At 45.7% G+C, this 21,340-nt stretch overlaps 1 protein-coding gene across 7 annotated transcripts in view; it reads right to left on the bottom strand.

The window, feature by feature from the left end:
• CDH23 (cadherin related 23) overlaps positions 1 to 21,340 on the bottom strand; it is a 416,105-nt gene that overhangs the window by 298,979 nt on the left and 95,786 nt on the right. The gene's annotated exons all lie outside the window — the stretch shown is intronic.

The following is a 21,340-nucleotide window of genomic DNA, read 5'->3' as shown; positions in this document are numbered from 1 at the left end:
AGGCAGCTGCCCTCCCTCAGGCACACTGTGGTCTCCACGCTCCTATGCTGTGCGGCTGTTCCTTCAGCCTGGAAGGCCGCTCCTCCTTGCCACTGCCCCTCAGTCCCAGTCATCTGTAGATGTGTGCCTCAAATGCCACTCTGGTCACACGGTTCTCTCCCCTCGGCGCTCCCTGGGCCGCCGTTTGTACCTCCGTGCAGCACAGCACGGCCATCGCCCCTTGAAGACGGAGGCTGATGTCCTGGGACGTGTTTGGCAAACCTCCCCACCCCTCCAGGATTAACTGTGGCTCCTCTCCTGAGGCCAAGGAGCTAGCCAGTTCCTTCCCTTGCCCAAGCAGACGCTGCTCATCGATCGTGGCTCCCGTTTCTGCTGCCATAGTCAACTCCAGAACCCCTTGCAACCCTTGGTCGTATGCAGCCACTGCTGGCCAATCTGCAAAGGCGTGTGAAAGCAAACCTAAAAGGACTTCTCATCAGCCCTGACCTACTGGCCCTTCCCATCCAGGGGCCACAGACCTTGCAGTCGGCTCCTACCAGGCTCAGGGCAGTGAGAAGGGACAGAGTCAGACGTGGAGCCTTGGGACGAGCTCAGAAACCAGGGCTAGTCACGGCCAAAGTGAGAACCAAAAAGACAAAGCCCCCCATGGTGCAGCGGGAGAAGCAGGGGTACTGGCAGGGACAGGGCTGTGCCCTGGCGAGTGGCGGAGTCGAGGAGCAGCAGATGACGGGCCCTGACTCCAGATTACAGGTCATGGGTTACGGCCAGGTCTTTCTGAGAATAACCACCCTCCCTTCCCCATCGCCACGGGATCTGCCGCACAAGCCCCAAGCCCACCCTTCTCCTCCTGGTCCGGGGGGCCCAGCGGCACTGGTGTTGGTCTCTGTCACAGCCAGGGGCTCCTGCCCTCTGCCTCTCCCCCAGGACGAGCCCCCCAGAGCCTGGGCTGGCCTTGGAGCCTACAATCTCATTTGTCTCTCCTCTGGGATCAGACAGGCCTGTTAAGAGTCTTGATTCCTGCGGATAATCTCATTTGTCTTAGGTTCACCCTCCCCATTCTTCTGCCTTCAGTCAGGCTCCTTCCTCCTCATACCCCCCTCCCCACCCCAGGGGCCTGAACTTGGTTTGACCTCCGAGGAGCTGATTTTTGTTTTGGGTGTTTGTTGGCGGGGTCCTAGGCCCTGCTCTATCCCCCCCAGGGGAAGCCAGAGCGAGCCTTGACGCCGACCCCCCCTCTCCTGAGAGGCAGGTGGCCCCCCGGCCTGCCTCTGCTGACCCGCTTCCTCACTCGCATCAGAAAACCCTTGCTCTTAGGGGCGCCTGGGTGGCGCAGTCGGTTAAGCGTCCGACTTCAGCCAGGTCACGATCTCGCGGTCCGTGAGTTCGAGCCCCGCGTCAGGCTCTGGGCTGATGGCTCGGAGCCTGGAGCCTGTTTCCGATTCTGTGTCTCCCTCTCTCTCTGCCCCTCCCCCGTTCATGCTCTGCCTCTCTCTGTCCCAAAAAAAAAAAAAAAAAAAAAAAAAAAAAGAAAACCCTTGCTCTGGATAAAGGGAACCATCTGTCTGCAAAACCCATGGCCATGTTCTGCCTCTCCTGCAGCTCGGTCCCCTCAGAGCAGATGGCACGAACGGTCAGGCGGAAAGGAAACCAGCACTCACGGAGCATCTACTCATTGCCAGGCGCCATGCCCAGTGGTTTTCGTTCACTCCCGCTGTCATCTATTTCTCACCCTGACCCCACAGAGAGGGACTAGCGTCCCTACTATGCGGACGAGAGAAGCGAGGTGTGGAGGGGTAAAGGGACCGACCCAAGGTCCCACAGCTAGGAGGTGGCAGCACGAGGATTTGAACTCTAGTCGGTCTGACTCAGAATTCATCGTCCCTCCACCCCCCTCACGGCTTCTATCGCAAAGCCTTTTGTCCAAGCCCTAATCTGAGAAGCTAAGCATTGCCCTCTGCTCACCCGCCAGAGACCGACCCCCCCAGACCCCCTCCGTGTATTAGGCCCCTCCATAGTTTAGGCCGCTCTGGACCCCGGGGTGACTGGGCTGGGCCGAAGAGGAGTACCCTTGAGGCAGAGACTGTGGCCCCCCCCATCACCCTGCCACAGCCCGCTTGTCACCAGCTAGCAAGATGGCGAGTCCCTCGTGAGAGTCAGAGACGGGATGGCTGGCTCACCTGGGCGCGCAGGAGTCCAAGGGCCAAGGGGACAAGCTAATTCAGCAGAGAAGGAGACATTAAGCAGGGCGGGATGATAGAAACCAGAAGTTTCAGCGGCAGGGAAGAGGAGGAGCGACCTGTCGTTGTTGTTTTAAAGCAATAAAGCCCAAGAGGAAAGATCAGACATAAAAATATTTGAGGGACGTGGCCCCGAGTCTCAGAAACTCAGAGCTCTTCCTCTTCTGGCACAAGAGAACAAATAAAATCACCATTGCCAAGGGCTGCCAGGCCCAGAGGCAGCCATCAATGTGCTCTAAGCCCCTGTAACCTTATGAGTCACAGAGAGGTTCAGTTACTTGCCTAAAGTCACACAGCTAGCATATGACAGAAGTGGGATTGTTCAGCGACCCATCTAGTCCCCGGTGACGCCATCTACAGTCCTTCATCCATTCACTCCGCAAACGCTGCCTAGCACCTGCTCCATCCTGGGCGCTGGTGATACAATAGTGAACGAAACGGACAGAAGTCCCTGCCTTCCTGGAGTCGACATTCCAGTGGACACAGCTACAGACATTACATGCTTTTCCTGGCCTCTCACAGGCACACGGGGGAAGCATGAGTCAGGGGTGTGGGGTTTGGTCACAGTCCACATGTACGAAGAACCCCATTCCTACCCTTTGCCCTGGTTCACGCATGGGCTGTGACCCCCAGGATGAGCACTTGGCAGGGGAGTGAGGACACGGGACACAGGATCAAAGGGCACAGAAGACAGTTCGAGAGGAAGACGGCCTCGGTGAAACCCCTCTAAATAAGACAGAGAGAAGCAGTCAGACATAGAACTGACACGGCTGCCTCGGTCGGTGCTCACAGCAATGACCTCCTGTGTGATGTGGGGCACTCATTCCCCTCTCTGAGCTCCCTTTCCCCGCTGACGCCACGATGGAGCTGAAGAAAACGGCGAAAGCACACAGGTCCTTGGGGAGAATCCATTCCAAGCCCGGCAAATGGGCCAGGGGTTCGTGTGCCACCCCCGGTCGCGGCTGCACAGGCACTGTATGGGAAGGATCTCGAGGCTGCGTGGGTTCAGCAGGAAGGAACACTGTGATCCGTTAGACACCTGATGTGAGCAGGGGACGGGGGGTTAGCTGTACATGTGCCACACTCACATTCTCGATGAGGCCAGTGAAGTCATTTTACAAAGGAGAAAGCGGGGCCGGGCATCTCCGTGCCGAGTCCGCGGCCACCCAGCTAACGGCGACAGGTGGCAGGGCTGAGTGAGACTCAGATCAGTCTTGGGCTCCCAGTACCCTTCCCACCACACCACATTAAAGTCCCATCCAGTTAGGGGCGCCTGGGTGGCTCAGTTGGGTGAGCATCGACTCTTGATTGCAGCTCAGGTCATGGTCTCGCGGTTCGTGGGTTCGAGCCCTGCGTCAGGCTCTGCACTGACATTGTGGAGCCTGCTTGGGATTCTCTCTCCCTCTCTCTGCCCCTCCACCACCTGTGTGCTCTCTCTCTCGCTCTCTCTCTCTCTCTCCCTCTCTCCTCTCCATGTCTTTCTCAAGTAAATAAACATTAAAAAAAATTTTTTTTTAAGTCCCATCCAGTTAAAATACCTACAAGACTATGGTCCCGTTCGCCACACCATGTACAAGGCCATGTGCAAGGCACTGTGGAGGAGAGAAGGGCACAGACACCCAGCCCCATCTGGCAAGGCTTCCCATACTGGTCGAGAAACCCGGGGTATCTCTTCACCTGTCAGGCCCGACAGCCAGGGTCTGGGCTGGACTGGATACTCCTTTCTGCACAGGAATAGCAGCCTGAACAAGAAGTAGCCATGAATAAAGGGACTCCAGAATGCTCTGTTTGACCTTCCTGAGTCCTTGCTTCTTCTGCTCCCAGGCCCAGGGGGCTGAAGTCCTGTCACAGGGGCCGGGAGAGCCAAGCGGTAGTTACCAGATTTAATAACAGTGATAATAGTGGGGTGGGTATTTTTTTTTTTCCCTTCTCCTGAAACTTTTCAATTCATTGAACTGTTCAATTAACTTTACAAAAGGAAATGTGGAAAAATGACGGCAAATTGAACTTGACATTATCATTAAAATAAACAGAGCACTGCAGGCCTTTAAAGGCTCACAAAGAGATTATCCAAACATTTGTAGGCACGTGCTGACTCCTTCCTGCTCACAGGAACCCTGGCACTCTCCCTCCTGCCCAAGCCCGTGCCCTAGTCAACGCTCACACTCCCCTGGCTCTGAATGAAGCCGCGGTTACACCCCCCCCCTGTCACCAGCCCCTACCCCCAGTGTGAACACGAAGGTGGGGGCCAGGCTCTGCTAACCAGCTGCTATCTCCGGCGTGTCCCTTCCCTCTCTGGCCAACGATGGGAAGTCCAGTGGGTCTCAGGCCTGGCTGCACGCCAGATTCCAGGTCCTAGTCATTTAAAATTCTTTTCAAAGGGAATTTGAACCTTAAGGTCTGACTTCAGAATGCCAGCCCCTGCTGTGCCCCATCCCTTAGCCAAAGCCCAAGGCCCAGAGGCTCCTTTTCTACCTCCCAACGGCAAGAAAAAATACTCAGAAACTAAGAATGGTGTCATGGGGAAGCAGGTGAGAAAGACACCCTTCCCCTCACCCCTGCTCCACCTCCCACTCACCACCGCGAAGGAGGCCAGAAAAGTCCCTCCAGAAATCACTTCCTCTTCGAGGAGACTCATAATTACCCACAATGATCACAGCACCATTCATTTTGCCCTAAAATTAATACATCACGTTGAGAATGATATCGCGCTAATTTATCACAAGATTTATGAAACTTGCACTTTTTCTAATGAGATTTATGCAAATGCTGCTCTTGACACTGTTTGTGTTTTAAAAAGTTTTGATAGGGAAGCGGGGGTCCAGCCCAGCTGGCTGAGGTGCCACCTCTGCTCAGGGGCTGGAGGGGAAAGGCTCTATGGTGGCTCCTGCCCTCAGAGGACACCAGGTGAGCAAGCCCCTTGGCCTTCCCACTGGGCTCCTCCCTCAGTCCCATCTCTCCCCGGATACACCCTTCCTCATCTGGAGCCAGCCCTCCCTGCAGGTGCCCCTGCCACCTCAGGTGGGGAGACCCTTACAGGTGGTGGGGCTGCTTCTCTGGGATGAGCAGGGATCTCTCTCACCCAATCAGAAGCCTCCAGGACAGCATATCACCCGCCCGGGCATGAGACAAGAGAGGCACATAGGAAGCAAAATTCAAGATGGCACTCACTCTCAGGTGCTGACCCTATACTTGTACAAGTCTCAGAGTGTCCCCTAAAATGTTGTGCCCTGGGTGCCTCTCCTGCCTCACCCTAGGCCCCACCTTGCCACTAGCTACCATTTACTGAGCACCTGTTGTATGACAGGTACTCTGTTAAGCACTTCACACACACGGTCTCATTTACTATTTGCCACAGACCTGTGAGAAAGGTATTCCCACCCTCAAATAAAGGGACTGAGTCTCAGAGAGGTTTAGCGATTTGCCCAAGATCACACAGCTAGGAAGAAGTGGAGTCAGAATTCAAAGGCAGGTCTATCTGACCCTGAAGACAACGTTTTTATTCAGTACTGACTCCATATGAGTCACAGAGGACTTCCCTCTTCTGGGAGTTTAGTAATACTATATATCGAAGGGTCATAGCCCACATACTCAGTGACCCAGAACAGAGATGAAAATCAGGAAATTAGCCCCAAAGGTCTTTGGGCAGCTAAAAGTCATAGCACAAAATCCGTACACTAAATTTTTTTTTCAATATATGAAATTTATTGTCAAATTGGTTTCCATACAACACCCAGTGCTCATCCCAAAAGGTGCCCTCCTCAATACCCATCACCCAACCTCCCCTCCCTTCCACCCCCCATCAGCCCTCAGTTTGTTCTCATTTTTTAAGAGTCTCTTATGCTTTGGCTCTCTCCCAGTCTAACCTCTTTTTTTTTTCTGCCCCTCCCTCATGGGTTCCTGTTAAGTTTCTCAGGATCCACATAAGAGTGAAAACATATGGTATCTGTCTTTCTCTGTCTGGCTTATTTCACTTAGCATCACACTCTCCAGTTCCATCCACGTTGCTACAAAGGGCCATATTTTGTTCTTTCTCATTGCCATGTAGTACTCCATTGTGTATATAAACCACAATTTCTTTATCCATTCATCAGTTGATGGACATTTAGGCTCTTTCCATACTTTGGCTATTGTTGAGAGTGCTGCTATAAACATTGGGGTACAAGTGCCCCTATGCATCAGTACTCCTGTATCCCTTGGGTAAATTCCTAGCAGTGCTATTGCTGGGTCATCGGGTAGGTCTATTTTCAATTTTCTGAGGAACCTCCACACTGCTTTCCAGAGCGGCTGCACCAATTTGCATTCCCACCAACAGTGCAAGAGGGTTCCCGTTTCTCCACATCCTCTCCAGCATCTGTAGTCTCCTGATTTGTTCATTTTGGCCACTCTGACTGGCGTGAGGTGATATCTGAGTGTGGTTTTGATTTGTATTTCCCTGATGAGGAGCGATGTTGAGCATCTTTTCATGTGCCTGTTGGCCATCCGGATGTCTTCTTTAGAGAAGTGTCTATTCATGTTTTCTGCCCATTTCTTCACTGGATTATTTGTTTTTCGGGTGTGGAGCTTGGTGAGCTCTTTATAGATTTTGGATACTAGCCCTTTGTCTGATATGTCATTTGCAAATATCTTTTCCCATTCCGTTGGTTGCCTTTTAGTTTTGTTGATTGTTTCCTCTGCTGTGCAGAAGCTTTTTATCTTCATGAGGTCCCAGTAGTTCATTTTTGCTTTTAATTCCCTTGCCTTTGGGGATGCATACACTAAATTTTAAGACCATTATGAAAAACAGAGATAAGGTCAGGTCCGCCTCAGAGCCTGTTTACTCTTGCTTTATATACAATTATAATTAGGTTGTTCTTTGTTTTTTGTTTTTTTTGTTTTTTCAATTCATAGAAATCTCAAGCAGGGACATGAACAATGATAAAAAGCAATAACTTCTGCTGCTCACAAGAGGGAAAGATCAAAACTTCCTGAAAAGTGAGAACTTAAAATACTCTGAGTCCCTCCATTAGTTCCTGTCAATGACGGTGTATCATCATAGATCGTACACATTGTCATAGAGTGCTGTTCATCGCGATGTTCAATGATGTTCCAAGAAAGTGCTAAATGCTGAGTCATTCCTATGTAAGAAGGCAGGTACATATATAATAGATCTTATGAATATTCCATACAAGTCATTATAATTAAAAGGAATGCTTCCCAAAGTGTATTTCACGAATCATTAATTCCCTAAGATGCTAATGGGTACTCCATGAAAATGCACTCCTTGGTCAAAAAGGTCTAGGCAACACTGCATTAAAGAAATGTAAACAGGGGCGCCTGGGTGGCGCAGTCGGTTGAGCGTCTGACTTCAGCCAGGTCACGATCTCGCGGTCCGTGAGTTCGAGCCCCGCGTCAGGCTCTGGGCTGATGGCTCGGAGCCTGGAGCCTGTTTCCGATTCTGTGTCTCCTTCTCTCTCTGCCCCTCCCCCGTTCATGCTCTGTCTCTCTCTGTCCCAAAAATAAATTTAAAAAAAACGTTGAAAAAAAAAAAAAAAGAAATGTAAACAGGGTTCCTTCCTGCAGGACCTCTCAGAGCCTTTCTTACATTAACATGCATTCTGAAGCTGCACAGGTGGTAGAGAAGATACAGCTTTCCCCAGATGAGTGGGTAGATGGAAGGAATCATGGATGGGTGGATGGGTGGGTGGATGAATGGATGGATGGAAGGAAGGAAGGAAGGAAGGAAGGAAGGAAGGAAGGAAGGAAGGAAGGAAAGAAGGAAGGATGAACAGATGGATGGATGAGTGGGTGGATGGAAGGAATCATGGATGGACAGACGGATGGATGGATGGATGGGAGGAATGATGGATGGATGGATGGGTGGATGGACGGATGAGCAAATGAACAAATGAGTAAAAGAACAAATAAATGAATGAGCTGTTCTCATTCAAGGAGCATATGCAAATCTCTTTTATGGAGAGGAACACATGACTGCAGAGTCTGGGACCACTCCTCCAGATGAATCAGCCCCTCATCCTACCAGGTTATAAGTCACTGTTTCATGATGAGGGAACTGGGGCCTCCTTAGCTGGACATCAGGTGAGCTGCTTTTTACTCATGCCAAATCCTAAGCACCTGACACACTGAGCTAATAATCATAACTCTAAACATGTGGATGATGCCCAACACTCAGAAAGTGCATTCCCGGCCATTCATTCCAGGTCCTTTGCACCGCAGCCCCAGGCAGTGGGCTGGCTAGTGGCTACACACTCTCTTAATGGCAAAGGGACTACAGTTCAGCACAGCTAAATGAGGAGTCCAGAGTCATCCAGTGTGGGCTCCTGGAACTGGAGTCAGACACCCAGTTCCCACTCCTGGCCCCATCTGTGGAACCTAAGCAAGTCTTGTCACCTCACTGACCTCTTTGCTGCCTCAGACTGTTATGGCGAGGGTCATAAGAAAACATAAGAGGAAGTACTTCATAAATCCAGACATCCCAAAGAGGCTTCAATTTCCCCACAGCTGACCCCAACCAAACCACTTCAGACACTCTAGTCGCTGATCCTCTGGTCTGAATCTACTGTCTGACTAGGAGCACCTTGAGGGCAAAGACTGTGACTCTTGTTCCCAGCTCTATGCCCAAAGCCTTTCACAGTGCCTGGCCTGGGTCTGGCCTTTGGTCAGTGTCTGTTAAACAAGTAAGTGAGTGAGTGAATGAAGGAGTGAATATATGAGTGAATGAATGAATGAATGGATGAATGAAGTGATGAATTACTGTGTAAACACAATGTGTTTTGATTCTATAGTTTGGAGTTTGGTTTTGCTATTGCTAAAAAGCCATTCGAAGGACTCCACCCCAGTCTCTACTAAGGCACATCCCAAGGACTATCCTGATGTTTTTGTTTTGAGGGGCAGAGAGCCTTCCCAGTGGGCAAACTGTCTGGTGCCTGTCTAACTGGGAAGGATGTTCTTTAATTAGGTCTGTTTAGTTTTTAATTAGGCAGAGAGGAAGTGTGTGGAGTCCTGGGGGGTCCTCTGTCCACTGGAATCAGGGTTCTTCCTCCTAGTCCCCTGTGGGCAGAGTTGCAAGAGCTCAGGTCCCACATCATCAAAATGGTGTATGCTAGTGGGTTGGAGGTTGGAACGAGTGAGTGAAGACCTAGGGTGGGCTGCAGAGGGGTCCCCTTGCCATTTAGCCAAGGAACTTCCCAGAGACTTTTTTAGCCATACTTGTTACATCGTGGTTCTCAGTACTGCCCCCTCCCCCACATTCTCTGAATGTTGGGGGTGGAATTTACTCTGGAAACTTGTGGGTAAGACTCTGGCCTCTTTTTTCTCTCTCTCTCTCTCTAGATGGGTCTTCCCTCTTAAACTGCTTTCTGAAATCTGCTTCAAGAGGCCTAGAAAGGGAGGCGGAGAACATGTGCCTCATGCCCTCTAGATCCTTCTGTATTTCACTGCAGACTTGGTATGGGCCAGGGGACCAGAGTCCAGCAGACCATTTCCCCACCAGAGAAGGTCAGAGAGCATGGCAGGATGCCAGTGAAAATATCCTACCTCCAACCAAGCAAATGAAGGAAACACTGGCTGTCTTCCCACCCCCACCTAACCAAGGCTGACATGGCACTCTGTGCAGCTGGGCACAATGAAACAAAGAGCCCCTGAATGGGCTTCCAGGGGGTTGTAGTGGCCAGGACTACCCCCCACCCCATAATACTCCAGTAGAGAAGGGCATCCTCTGGCTCCAGTAAGAATCACAGAGTGTCAGAGCTGGATGGGGACTCAAATATCATGAAATGCCCTCAGACTGCTTATAGGGACAAGGAGGCCCAGAGTGGGTGGGGCTGGACAAGGTCCCATATACAGTGACAGAGTCAGGACTAAAATCTTGCTCTCCTTTATCACAGTTAAGTGTTTTCCTTCCTCATCTCTTCCAAAATGTATCTCCCACTACCTATCAACTTTGCTGTATACCCTTCTACCCACAAATTGTACCAGATATATCAAGAGAATCATAGTAAACAAAATGTGATATTTCTGGTTGTATCATAAAAGAAGGGCATAGACTGTGACCCTACTTTAGGTTGTAAAAGAAAAACCAACTCCTCCAACAGCAACTCAGTCAAATGAACCACCACCACTACGGTTCAGTCAAAGTCTTTCCTTGGTAAATGGGTGCCAAGGCTCATGTCATGTTTGGAGAACCTGATTCCAACTCTGTGCCCCAAACTGTGCAAGTATGTTTACTTGATTGGGGACCTCAGGTGACTGGTGTTTCCTAGGGATGTGCCATTGTCAGAGAATCTAGAGGTGCCCAAGTGATGGCCTCGGCCAGGACTAGCACCCCTCCAAGGTGGTTCCTGCTGGAAAGGCAGTGTTGGTGGTGGGCGGGGTAGGGGGGAGCCTCACCAACAAGCACAGTCACAACAGTTGCAGCCACCCTGGAGGCCAGCCCTGCCTACCAGTGTACCTGCATCAGTCATAGCCCAGCCATAGAGAAGGGCACTCACAGCCTACACAGGAAATAACCCTGAACCACCTGGTTCTGGTGACCAAGAGGACTGTGTTTCTGGGCCCCATAGGACACCTTCTAAATAAAGCCACTCCTTCAAGACCAGGGGACATAGCTGATCTGACTAATACGTACAGAAAAAAAAAAAACCACAGAAATTCAGGTAACATGAGGAAACAGAGGAATGTGTTCCAAATGAAAGAAAAGGATAAAACCTTAGAAAAAGAACCAAACAAAACAGAGATAAACAATCTACCTGATAAAACTTCAAAGTAAATGTTATAAATATGCTCACTGAACTTGGGAGAAGAATGGATAAACACAGTGGAAATTTCAAGGAAGAGATAGAAAATATAAGAAAGAACCAATCAGGGCTGAAGAATACAATAACTAAAATGAAAAAAATACCCTAGTGGGAATCAGTGGCAGATTAGAGAATGAAGAAGAATGAATCAGTGATATGGAAGACAGGATAGTGGAAATTATCCACACTGAACAGCAAAAAGAAAAAAAATTAAGATAGTTTAAGGGACACGACATCACTAACAATCACATTATGAGGCCCCAAAAGGGAAAGAGAGAAAGACAGCAGCAGAAAACTTATTTGAAAAAATAGTAGCTAAAAAACTTCCCTTACCTAGGGAAGGAAACATTCAGGTCCAGGAAGCTCAGACAGCCCCAGACTCAAGATGAGCCCAAAGAGGTTCACTCCAAGACATAGCAATTAAAATGTGAAAAATTAAAGATAAAAAGAAAGAATCAACAGCAAGAGGAAAAAAAATAGTTGTGTACAGAGGAATACCCATAAGACTATCAGCTGATTTTTCAGCAGAAATTTTGCAGACCAGAAGGGAGTGGCATGATATATTCAAAATGCTTAAAGGAGAAAAGTTACATCCAAGAATACCCTGTCCAGAAAGGTTATAATCTTCAAAATTGAAGGAGAGATAAAGAGTTTCCCAGACAAAAGTTAAAGGAGGTCATCACCACTAAACTGGCCTTACGAGAAATGCTAAAAAGACTTCTTCAAGCAGAAAAGGCCATAACTAGAAGAAAATTATGAAAGAAAAAATCTCTCCCTGGTAAAAGCAAATGTAGAGTAAAGGTTAACCACCTATTAAGCTAATATGAAGGTTAAAAACAAAAGATATAAAACCAATTCTGTCTACAAAAATTAGTTAAAGTAGATACAAAATAATAAGATGTAAAACATGATGCTGAAAAGATGAAACATGGGGGAGGTGGGAAGTAAAAATGTAGCGCTCTTACAATATGTTCCAACTCAAGCAATCATCAATTTATAATGGACTTTTATGTATAGGGTGTTATACATGAACCTCATGGTAACCACAAACAAAAATCTATAATAAATACACGCAAAAATAAAGAAAAAGGAATCTAAACATGACACTGAAGAATATCATCAAATCACAAGGGAAGAGAGCAAGGTAAGAAGAAACAGAGAAGAACTACAAAACAAGTAACAAAATGGCAATAAGTACACAGCTGTCAATAATTACTTTAAATGTAAATGGACTAAATGCTCTAATCAAAAGACATAGGGTGACTGAACTAAGAAAAAGACTCATCCATATGCTGCCTACAAGAGACTCACTTCAGACCTAAAGACAATGCAGACTTAAAGTGAAGGGATGGGAAATGAAAAACATCCCATGCAAATGGAAGTGAAAAGAAAGCTGAGATAGCAATACTTAATACCATACAAAATACACCTTAACAGGACAGTAACAAGAAACAAAGAAGGGCATTACATAATGATAAAGGGGTCAATCCAACAAGAGGGCCTAACAGTTGTACATATCTACATAACCAACATGGAAACACCTAACCATATAAAGCAAGTATTAACAAACATGCAGGGAAAAATCAACAGCAATACATAATAGTAGGGTACTTTAACACCCCACTTACATCAATGGGTAGATCATACAGACAGAAAATCAATAAGGGAAGAGTGGCCTTAAATGACACATTAGATCAGATGGACTTAATAGATGTACAAAGAACATTCCATCCCACAACAGCAGAATACACATTTTTTCCAAAAGCACATGGAATATTCTCTAGGATAGATCATATATTAAGCCATAAAACAAGTCTTAATAAACTTGTGAAGACTGAAATCATATCAAGCATCTTTTCTGACCACAATGCTATGAAACCAGAAATCAGTTATGAGGAAAAAAATTGGGGAAAAATCACAAACACATAAAGGCTAAATAATATGCTACTAAGCAACCAATGCATCAAGAAAGAGATCAAACAGAAGTTCAAAAAATGTCCTGACACAAATTAAAATGGCAACGTTACAAAAACTATGAGAGGCAACAAAAGCAGTTCTAAGACAGAAGTTCATAGTGATACAGGCCTACCTCAAGACACAAGGAAAATCTCAAATAAACAATCTAACCCTACACAATAAGCAGTCACAAAAAAGAGAACAAAGTCCAAAGTTAGTAGAAGGAAGAAAATAATACAGATCAGAGCAAAAATAAATGATATAGATGCTAAAAAAAAAATAAGAGACCAATGAAACTAAGAGCTGGTTCTTTGAAAAGATCAACAAAATTGATTAACCTTTAGCCAACCTCATCAAGAGAAAAAGAGAACACAAATAAATAAAAATCAGAAATGAAAAAGGAGAAATAAACTGACCCCACAGAAATACAAAAGGAGCAAAACAGACTACTATGAAAAATTATATGCCGAGAAACTGGGGAATCTAGAAGAAATGGATAAATTCCTAGTAACATGCAATCATCTATGACTGAATCAGGAAAAAGTAGAAAATCTGAATACATTGATTACAAGTAATGAAAGTGAATGAGATATTTTTAAAAACGCCTAACAAACATCCAGGACCAGATAGCTTCACAGGTGAATTCTACCAAACATTTAGAGAAGAGCTCATATTTATCCTTCTCAAACTATTCCAAAAAAATTGGAAAGAACACTTCCCAATTCATTCTACAAGGCCAGCATTACCCTGATACCAAAACGAGACAAAGACACTAAAGAAAATAAAATTACACCAATTCCCTGATGAACATAGATGCAAAAATCCTTAATGAAATATTAGGAAAGTAAATTAAATAATACATTAAAAAAATTATTCACTGTGATCAAGTGAGATTTATTCCAGGGATGCAAGGATGGTTCAATATCTGCAAACTAATCAATGTAATACACCACATTAACCAAAGGAAGGATAAAAATCATGTCATCATATAATTATTCACAAAAGGCATCTGAAAAAAATTCAACAATATTCGTGATAAAAAATCACAAAAACTGGCTATAAAACATACCTCAACATCAGAAAGGCCTGCATATATGACAAAACTCACAGTTAAGTTCGTACTCAATGGTGAAAAGCTGAAAGCTTTTTCTCTAAGATCAGGAACAACACACCATTCTCATTTTTTTCCCCAACACAGTACTAGAAGTCCTAGCAGCCGCAATCAGACAAGAAAAATAAATAAAAGCATCCAAATTGGGAAGGAAGAAGTAAAACTGTCACTATTTACAGACAGACATGATATGATGCTATATATAGAAAATCCTAAAGACTCCACCAAAAAAAAAAAAAAACTATTAGAACTAATAAATGAATTTAGGGAAGTTGTGAGATGTAAGATCAGTATACAGAAATCTGTTGAATTTCTATACAGTAGGAGAAAGAAAAGTTAAGAAAACAATCCTATTTTCAATTACATAAAAAACAATAAAATATCTAAGGATAAACTTAACCAAGGAGGTTAAAGACCTGTACACTGAAAACTATAAGCTATGGATGAAAGAAATCAAAGACAACACAAATAAATGGAAAGATACACAATGTTCATGTATTAGAAGATTTAATGTTGTTAAAACTTCCATACTGTCCAAAGAGATTTACAGATCCAATGTAATCCCTACTAAAATACCAGTGGCATTTTTCACAGAACTTAAAAAAAGACCTTAAAATGTATATGGAACCACAAAAGACCCCATTCTGCCAAAGCAATATTGAGAAAGAAGAACAAAGCTGGAAGTATCAGATTTCAAACTACACTACAAAGCTATAGTATCAAAACAGTATGGTACTGGTACAAAACCCCAAAGATCAGTGGAACAGAATAGAGAGCCCAGAAATAAACCCATGCATGTAAGGTCAATTAATTTATGACAAAGGAGGCAAGAATATACAGTGGAGAAAAGACAGTTGCTTTAATAAATATTGTTGGAACAACTGGACAGCTACATGCAAAAGGATGAGACTGGACCAGTTTTTTACACCACGCACAAAAATAAACTGAAGATGGATTAATGAACTAAACGTAAGACCTGAAACCTAAACACAAGCAGTAAAGTCTTGGACATTAGTCTTAGCAATATGTTTTTGGATCTGTCTCCTTGGGCCAGGGCAACAAAAGCAAAAAGAAACGATTGGGACTGCATGAAACGTAAAAGCTTCGCACAGTGAAGAAAACCACAATAAAATAAAAAGGCAACCTCCTGAATGGGAGAAGATACTTGCAAATAATATACATGATAATGGGTTAATATACAAAAGCCACAAAGAGCTCATACAACTCAACACCAAAAAAAAAAAAAAGAAAAGTCCAATTAAAACAGAGGCAGAGGATCTGAATAGATGTTTTCCCAAAGAAGACATACAGATGGCCAACACACATGAAAAGATGTTCAATAATGTTCACGAATCATCAGGGAAATGCAAATCAAAACCACAATGAGACACCATCTCACACCTGTCAGAATAGCTAGTATCAAAGAGACAAAAAATGACAACTTTTGGTGAGGATGGGAAGAAAAGGAAACGCTGTGTACTACGGGTGGGAATGTAAATTGGTGCATCCACTATGGAGAACAGTATGGAGGGTCCTCATAAAAATTAAATATAGAGATACCCTATGATCCAGCAATTCCACTTCTGGATGTTTATCTGAAGAAAACAAAAACACAAATTCAAAAAGATGTACGCAACCCTATATTCATTGCTGCATTATTTACAATAAGCAAGATATGAAAGCAACCTAAGTGTTCATCGATAGATTAATGGATAACACACACACACACACACACACACACACACACACACACATACACACACACAAAACGAACTATTACTCAGCCTTTAAAACCAATGAAATCTTGCCATTTGCAGCAACATGGATGGACCTAGAGCCTATCTATTATCCTAAGTGAAATAAGTCAGAGAAAGACAAATACCACATAAGTCACTTTATATGTGGTATCTAAAAACCAAATGAGCAAACAAAACAAAATAGAAACAGACTCGTAAACGCAGAGAACAAACTCATTCTTGCCAAAGATAAAGAAATAAGTGAAGGGAATTAAGAGGTACAAACTTACAATTATAAAATAAATAAGTCATGGGTATGTAGAGTACCATGTAAGGAATACAGTCAATAATATTGTAATAACTGTGTGGTGATAGATGGTAACTAGACGTACAGTGAGCATTTCATACAGTATATAATTGTTGAATCACTATTCACACCCAGGTGCCCCTTATATTTAAACACTCATGAGAAACCATGAGATTGAGCTCTGCATTGAGCACTTGGGATTCTCTCAGGCACTCTGCCCCTCCCCCACTCATCTCTCTCTCTCTCTCTCTCTCTCTCTCTCTCTCTCTCTCCAAATAAATAAATACACATTAAAAAAAACTAATATAATATTGTATGTCAATGGAAGGGAGGAAGGGAGGGAGGAAAGAAGGAGCAGAAGGGGGCCGTGGCCAGCCACACAGCAGGATTGCATGATTCCACAATACTGCCCTCTCAGAGGCCCAGTCTAGAGTGTCTCCTGTAAGACTTCTACACCCAGGCAAGGGACTGGGCTCCTCTCTAAAGCCCCTATTCCTCTCCACCTTGTAGCCTCACAATGGCAAAGACGAGGGGCAAAGAAACAATTCCAGCATGGTCACTGTCGAAGGGGGCGCTTTCATAAGTGAGGTGCGTAAGCTTGAGGCGCTGCCAGAGAGTTATGGAGGCCTTCCCCACAACCTCACCACATGGCCAGCCCGGAGGGAACCCTCTGGAGCGACCTCTATCAACCACTCTCGACCCAGCTGTGACCGCACGACCTGAGGGTCTGGCAGCCTCACTTTCATGCACTTAATCAGTGCCTTTGGCACTCCTGGCCACGTGGATTTCCTCTCGGTGCCAAAAGTCTCGGTCGACGGAGGTAGGTCAAGGATACAGCATCTCACTTACGCAAGGCGAGTAAATGCTAGAGGGTGGATGTACAGTGTGGTGACTAGAGTTAGCAATACTGTACTGCATACTTGAAATTTGCCAAGAAGGTGGATCTTGAGTGTTCTCACCACACACACACTCACTCAAAGGAAATAGCACCTATGTGAGGTGATGGGTTGGTTAAGTGGCTTGATTGTGGTCATCGTATCACAAGGTATACATCTATCAAACCATCTAGTTGTAGGCCTTAGATACATACAATTTTTATTTGTCAACTGTCCCTCAGTAGAGAAGGGGGGGGGGAAATGTCTTGATCGCTGGGGTGGGGCCAAGGCCAGTTAGGGCCACTCTTCACACGGCCCTTAGGAGGGGGAGCTCTAGAGCTAGATTTGCCTGGGCCTTGGATGCTGGGTCTGCACTTTCACTAGCTGGGTGACCTGGGGCAAGTTACTTTGCCTCTGTGCACCTCAGTTTGCTCACCTGTACAAGGAGAATGACAGCAGGTATCTCACGAGCTTGTTGTGAGAGTGAGGTTAACACAGGCAAAGCACTCAGAAGGGTCCAGTGCACAGGTACGTGTTCCGCGAGTGTTGGCTGCTAATACCATTCCCAAAGCCATTCGTTCATGGAGATTTCTCAGTTTCCTGTTCCGAACCAGGCCCTTGGCTGTCCCTTAGCAAGCCTCATTCGAGTAGCTCTGGCTCAGGTACCAACCTCGGTGTGGAAAAGTCCGTTGGCCGAGTCGCCTTATCTGTAATACGATGATCTTCCATTCTATCAACTAACCCACCCATTATTCACTCAGCTACGCATTGGTTGCTCAGTTGACATTTACAGACAATCCAGTGAGAATGAACAAAAGTGACGACATGGGGGCGCCTGGCTGGTTCAGTCGGAAGAGCAAGTGACTCTTGATCTCGGGGTCATGAGTTCGAGCCCCATGTTGGTCATAGGACTCACATTAAAAACACACACGCACAGGGGCGCCTGGGTGGCTCAGTCGGCTAAGCATCTGACTTCAGCTCAGGTCATGATCTCATGGTTCGTGGGTTCGAGCCCCACGTTGGGCTTTGTGCTGACAGCTCGGAGCCTGGAGCCTGCTTCGGATTCGGTGTCTCCCTCTCTCTCTGCCCCTCCCCGACTTGCACTCTGTCTCTCTTTCAAAAATAAAATAAAAACATTAAAAAAAATAAAACACACACACAAGTCATAACATAAATAATAAGAAAAAATCCTGCTCTCAAATTTGCCGTACTTTAAGTGGGCTTATATATCCCGAGGCTCAGAGAAGAGGAAAGACCCAGGGCCCATTGGGCCCCACTTAGAAAACCATCCCCACCACAGCAGGGACCCCCAAGAACCACACCTCTAGCATAAGGTGTATAGAAATAAATATAGTATAGAAATAAATCTGTATAGAAATAAATATATTAAGAAAATCAGTATAGAAATAAATCTGTACCCCCACATGAACAAAGAGTCTTAAAAAAAAAAAAACTCTCTGAAATTGTGGTCCTGAATAGAAAAAGGGATACGGCCCTCGAGGATTCATAATCACCAGATGGGCCACATATACCTTTGCAGCCTGAGTACACATCGCCTGGGTGCTGAAAAGTCCCTAAGCAAAAAAAATTTAAGTTAGGGTGGTCCCAGACAAATAGGAAGCCTAAGCGCTTAATAAAAACACATAGAAATCCTGTCCAGAGTAACCCACCCAAAGGTCTCAGGTCTCATAGAATCCCTCCCCACCCTGCCAACCAAATGAGAAGTGCACAGTCAAAATCAACAGACACTGAACACCATGACTGAAAACTTGAAGGAAAAACGGACAGCGTGATCAGACCCTCCGACATTCTGGATATTGGAGTAATCAGCACAGAATGTAAAGTATGCTCACTATGCTTCAAGAGCTAAAAGAAAGGCCTGCCAATACGAACAAGGAACAAATAAATTTCTTTTATTAAAAAAATTTTTTTTAATGTTTATTTATTTTTGAGAGAGACTGAATGTGAGTGGGGGAGGGTCAGAGAGAGAGGGAGACACAGAATCCGAAGCAGGCTCCAGGCTCTGAGCTGTCATCACAGAGCCTGACGTGGGGCTCCAACTCACAAACTGCGAGATCACGACCTGAGCCAAAGTTAGACACTTACCTGACTGAGCCCCCCAGGCACCCTGGAACAAATAAATTTAAAGAACAGAGCAAATAGAACTCCTAGAAATCCAATTATGATCATTAAAATTTCAAATGCATTGATTTTACTGAAGATTAGATATGGTCACAAAGCCTTGGTGAATTAAAGATAAAATGGAAGAAATTATCCGAACGCAGCACAGAAAGTCAGAGATGGGAAACATAACAGAAAGGCTAAGAAGCATGGAGGCTAAGATGGAAAGGTCTCACTTATATTTAACTGAGATTCCAGAAATAAAGAATGCACAAAAGCAATATTTGAAGGAATAACATTCTGGAATTGAGCAAAGACTCCATATCTATAGATTCAAGAAGCCCAAGGAAACCCAAGCCGGATAAATAGAAATTCCCACCAGCCAGGTCATAGTAAACCTGCAAAACAACAACAACAAAATATAGAAGCAACCAGAGAAGGAAAACAGACAACCCTCAAGGAGCCATTTTAAACCGGGAATGAATTTCTCGATAATAACAATGGATGCCAGAGGCGGTAGACTGAAACCTTCAACTTGCTGAGGAAAACTAAGTGTCAACCTGGAATTCTCTATGAAGCAAAAATATCTTTCTAGGACAGGAATGAAACAAAGACACGTTCAGGTATTTCACTGGTCTCGTCAGGAATGAATGAAGTCACAGCTTAAGGTCACTGTAGGGGTCAGGCAGGGAACAAAGTTCAGGTGGGGACTGTGCTGCCCTAAACAGGGGCCACTTTCTTCTGTTACAGGTGATTGTCACCAGATCTGATGAACAAAAACTGGAAATCTATGTTTTGATCCCAAATTTCCCAATGTTTAAGGGTTGGCCACCAATCAGATGTGTAAAGAAACCCTGAGCGGACCCAACAAAGCAAGTCTGCACACAAAATGCAGCAAGTATCTCACTGGAACATACTATTATGGGGGGACACAAAGGACCAACCGAATGATGGGGTAAGGATGTCATAGTAGCCAGGGCAGCGCTAGGAAAAGGCTCTGGAGGCAAATCCTGCAGCCCCAGGGGGTCCAGGACCAGAGGGCAGACTTCATTCCTGCAGGGAAACCTTCCCATCTTTTTCTCTGAGCACTCTCTCCACACTCACAGAGTGCTATCCTCAGGAGAAGGTGCCAGGCCAAAGCTTCCTCGTCTGGGAGACCCTTCACTTCCTTTCTCCTGGTAAATGCATCCTTCTTCCCACGTCAGCACGGACATCTCCGGGGTGGGGTGGGGGAGAGTGGAGAGCCTTCCCTAGCCCACCCCAGAGCTGCCTGTGTTTGCTGCCCTCAGAGCAATCACTTAGACACGTGAAATAAATACATCTGTGGTCCATCTCCCCACTCCCTGGAGACCTTGACCCTGGCTCTCCTCCAGGGCCTGGGGTAGGCACCCAGGGGACAGGGGTTGAGATTCTCAAAAAGGTGCAGACAGTGGCAGGGACCATGGCCCAGGAAATGCAGATTCCTGCACATTATGTATGCAATGACTCTCCGCCCGATGCATAGGGTGGATATATTATGCAAAGGGCCTCTAGGCTGGTTGCATAAGTGATCATAAAGAACATTAATAAGCAAAAAATGGAAGGAAAGCAGTTTGTTTTCATGCATGGGGTGGGGGAAGGAGACAGGTAAAAGAGAAGCCGCAGCCTGCCTGAGGATGTAAGTCTTGATATCGTCAAATGCTCGACAGCATATCGTCAAATGCTGTAAGGTGTGCTGAACACGGGGTTACTATGGTGGACAAGAAGGCCTTCACAGCCTTCCAATCTGGGGGTGGAGACAGGTCCCACTAAATAATGACACCCCAAATTATTTAATTATGATGCTAGGGCCTTACAGAGGAAAGTGAGTATCTAGGCCCTACCCATCAAATGATTTCACCATTCTTTCCCTTCTTTGTGTTTTTAACGACTATTTATTTCACTGTTATTAAATAATTTATGTCATCCAAAATTCAAAAGGCATAGATAGGGGCACCTGGGTGGCTCAGCCGGTTAAGCGTCCGACTTCAGCTCAGGTCGTGGGTTCGAGCCCCATGTCGGGCTCTGACAGCTCAGAGCCTGGAGCCTGCTTCAAATTCTGTGTCTCCCTCTCTCTCTGCCCTCCCTCACTTGCATTCTGTCTCTCTGTCTCTCAAAAATAAATAAGCATTAAAAAAAAAATTCAAGGGGCACCTGGGTGGCTCAGTCGGTTAAGCGTCCGAC

The sequence above is a fragment of the Neofelis nebulosa genome, chromosome 13, assembly GCF_028018385.1.
Source record: "Neofelis nebulosa isolate mNeoNeb1 chromosome 13, mNeoNeb1.pri, whole genome shotgun sequence".
In the NCBI taxonomy this organism is placed as follows: Eukaryota; Metazoa; Chordata; class Mammalia; order Carnivora; family Felidae; genus Neofelis; species Neofelis nebulosa.
The sequence above is the reverse complement of the archived record's forward strand: the minus strand, read 5'-3'. Positions and strand labels throughout refer to the sequence as shown.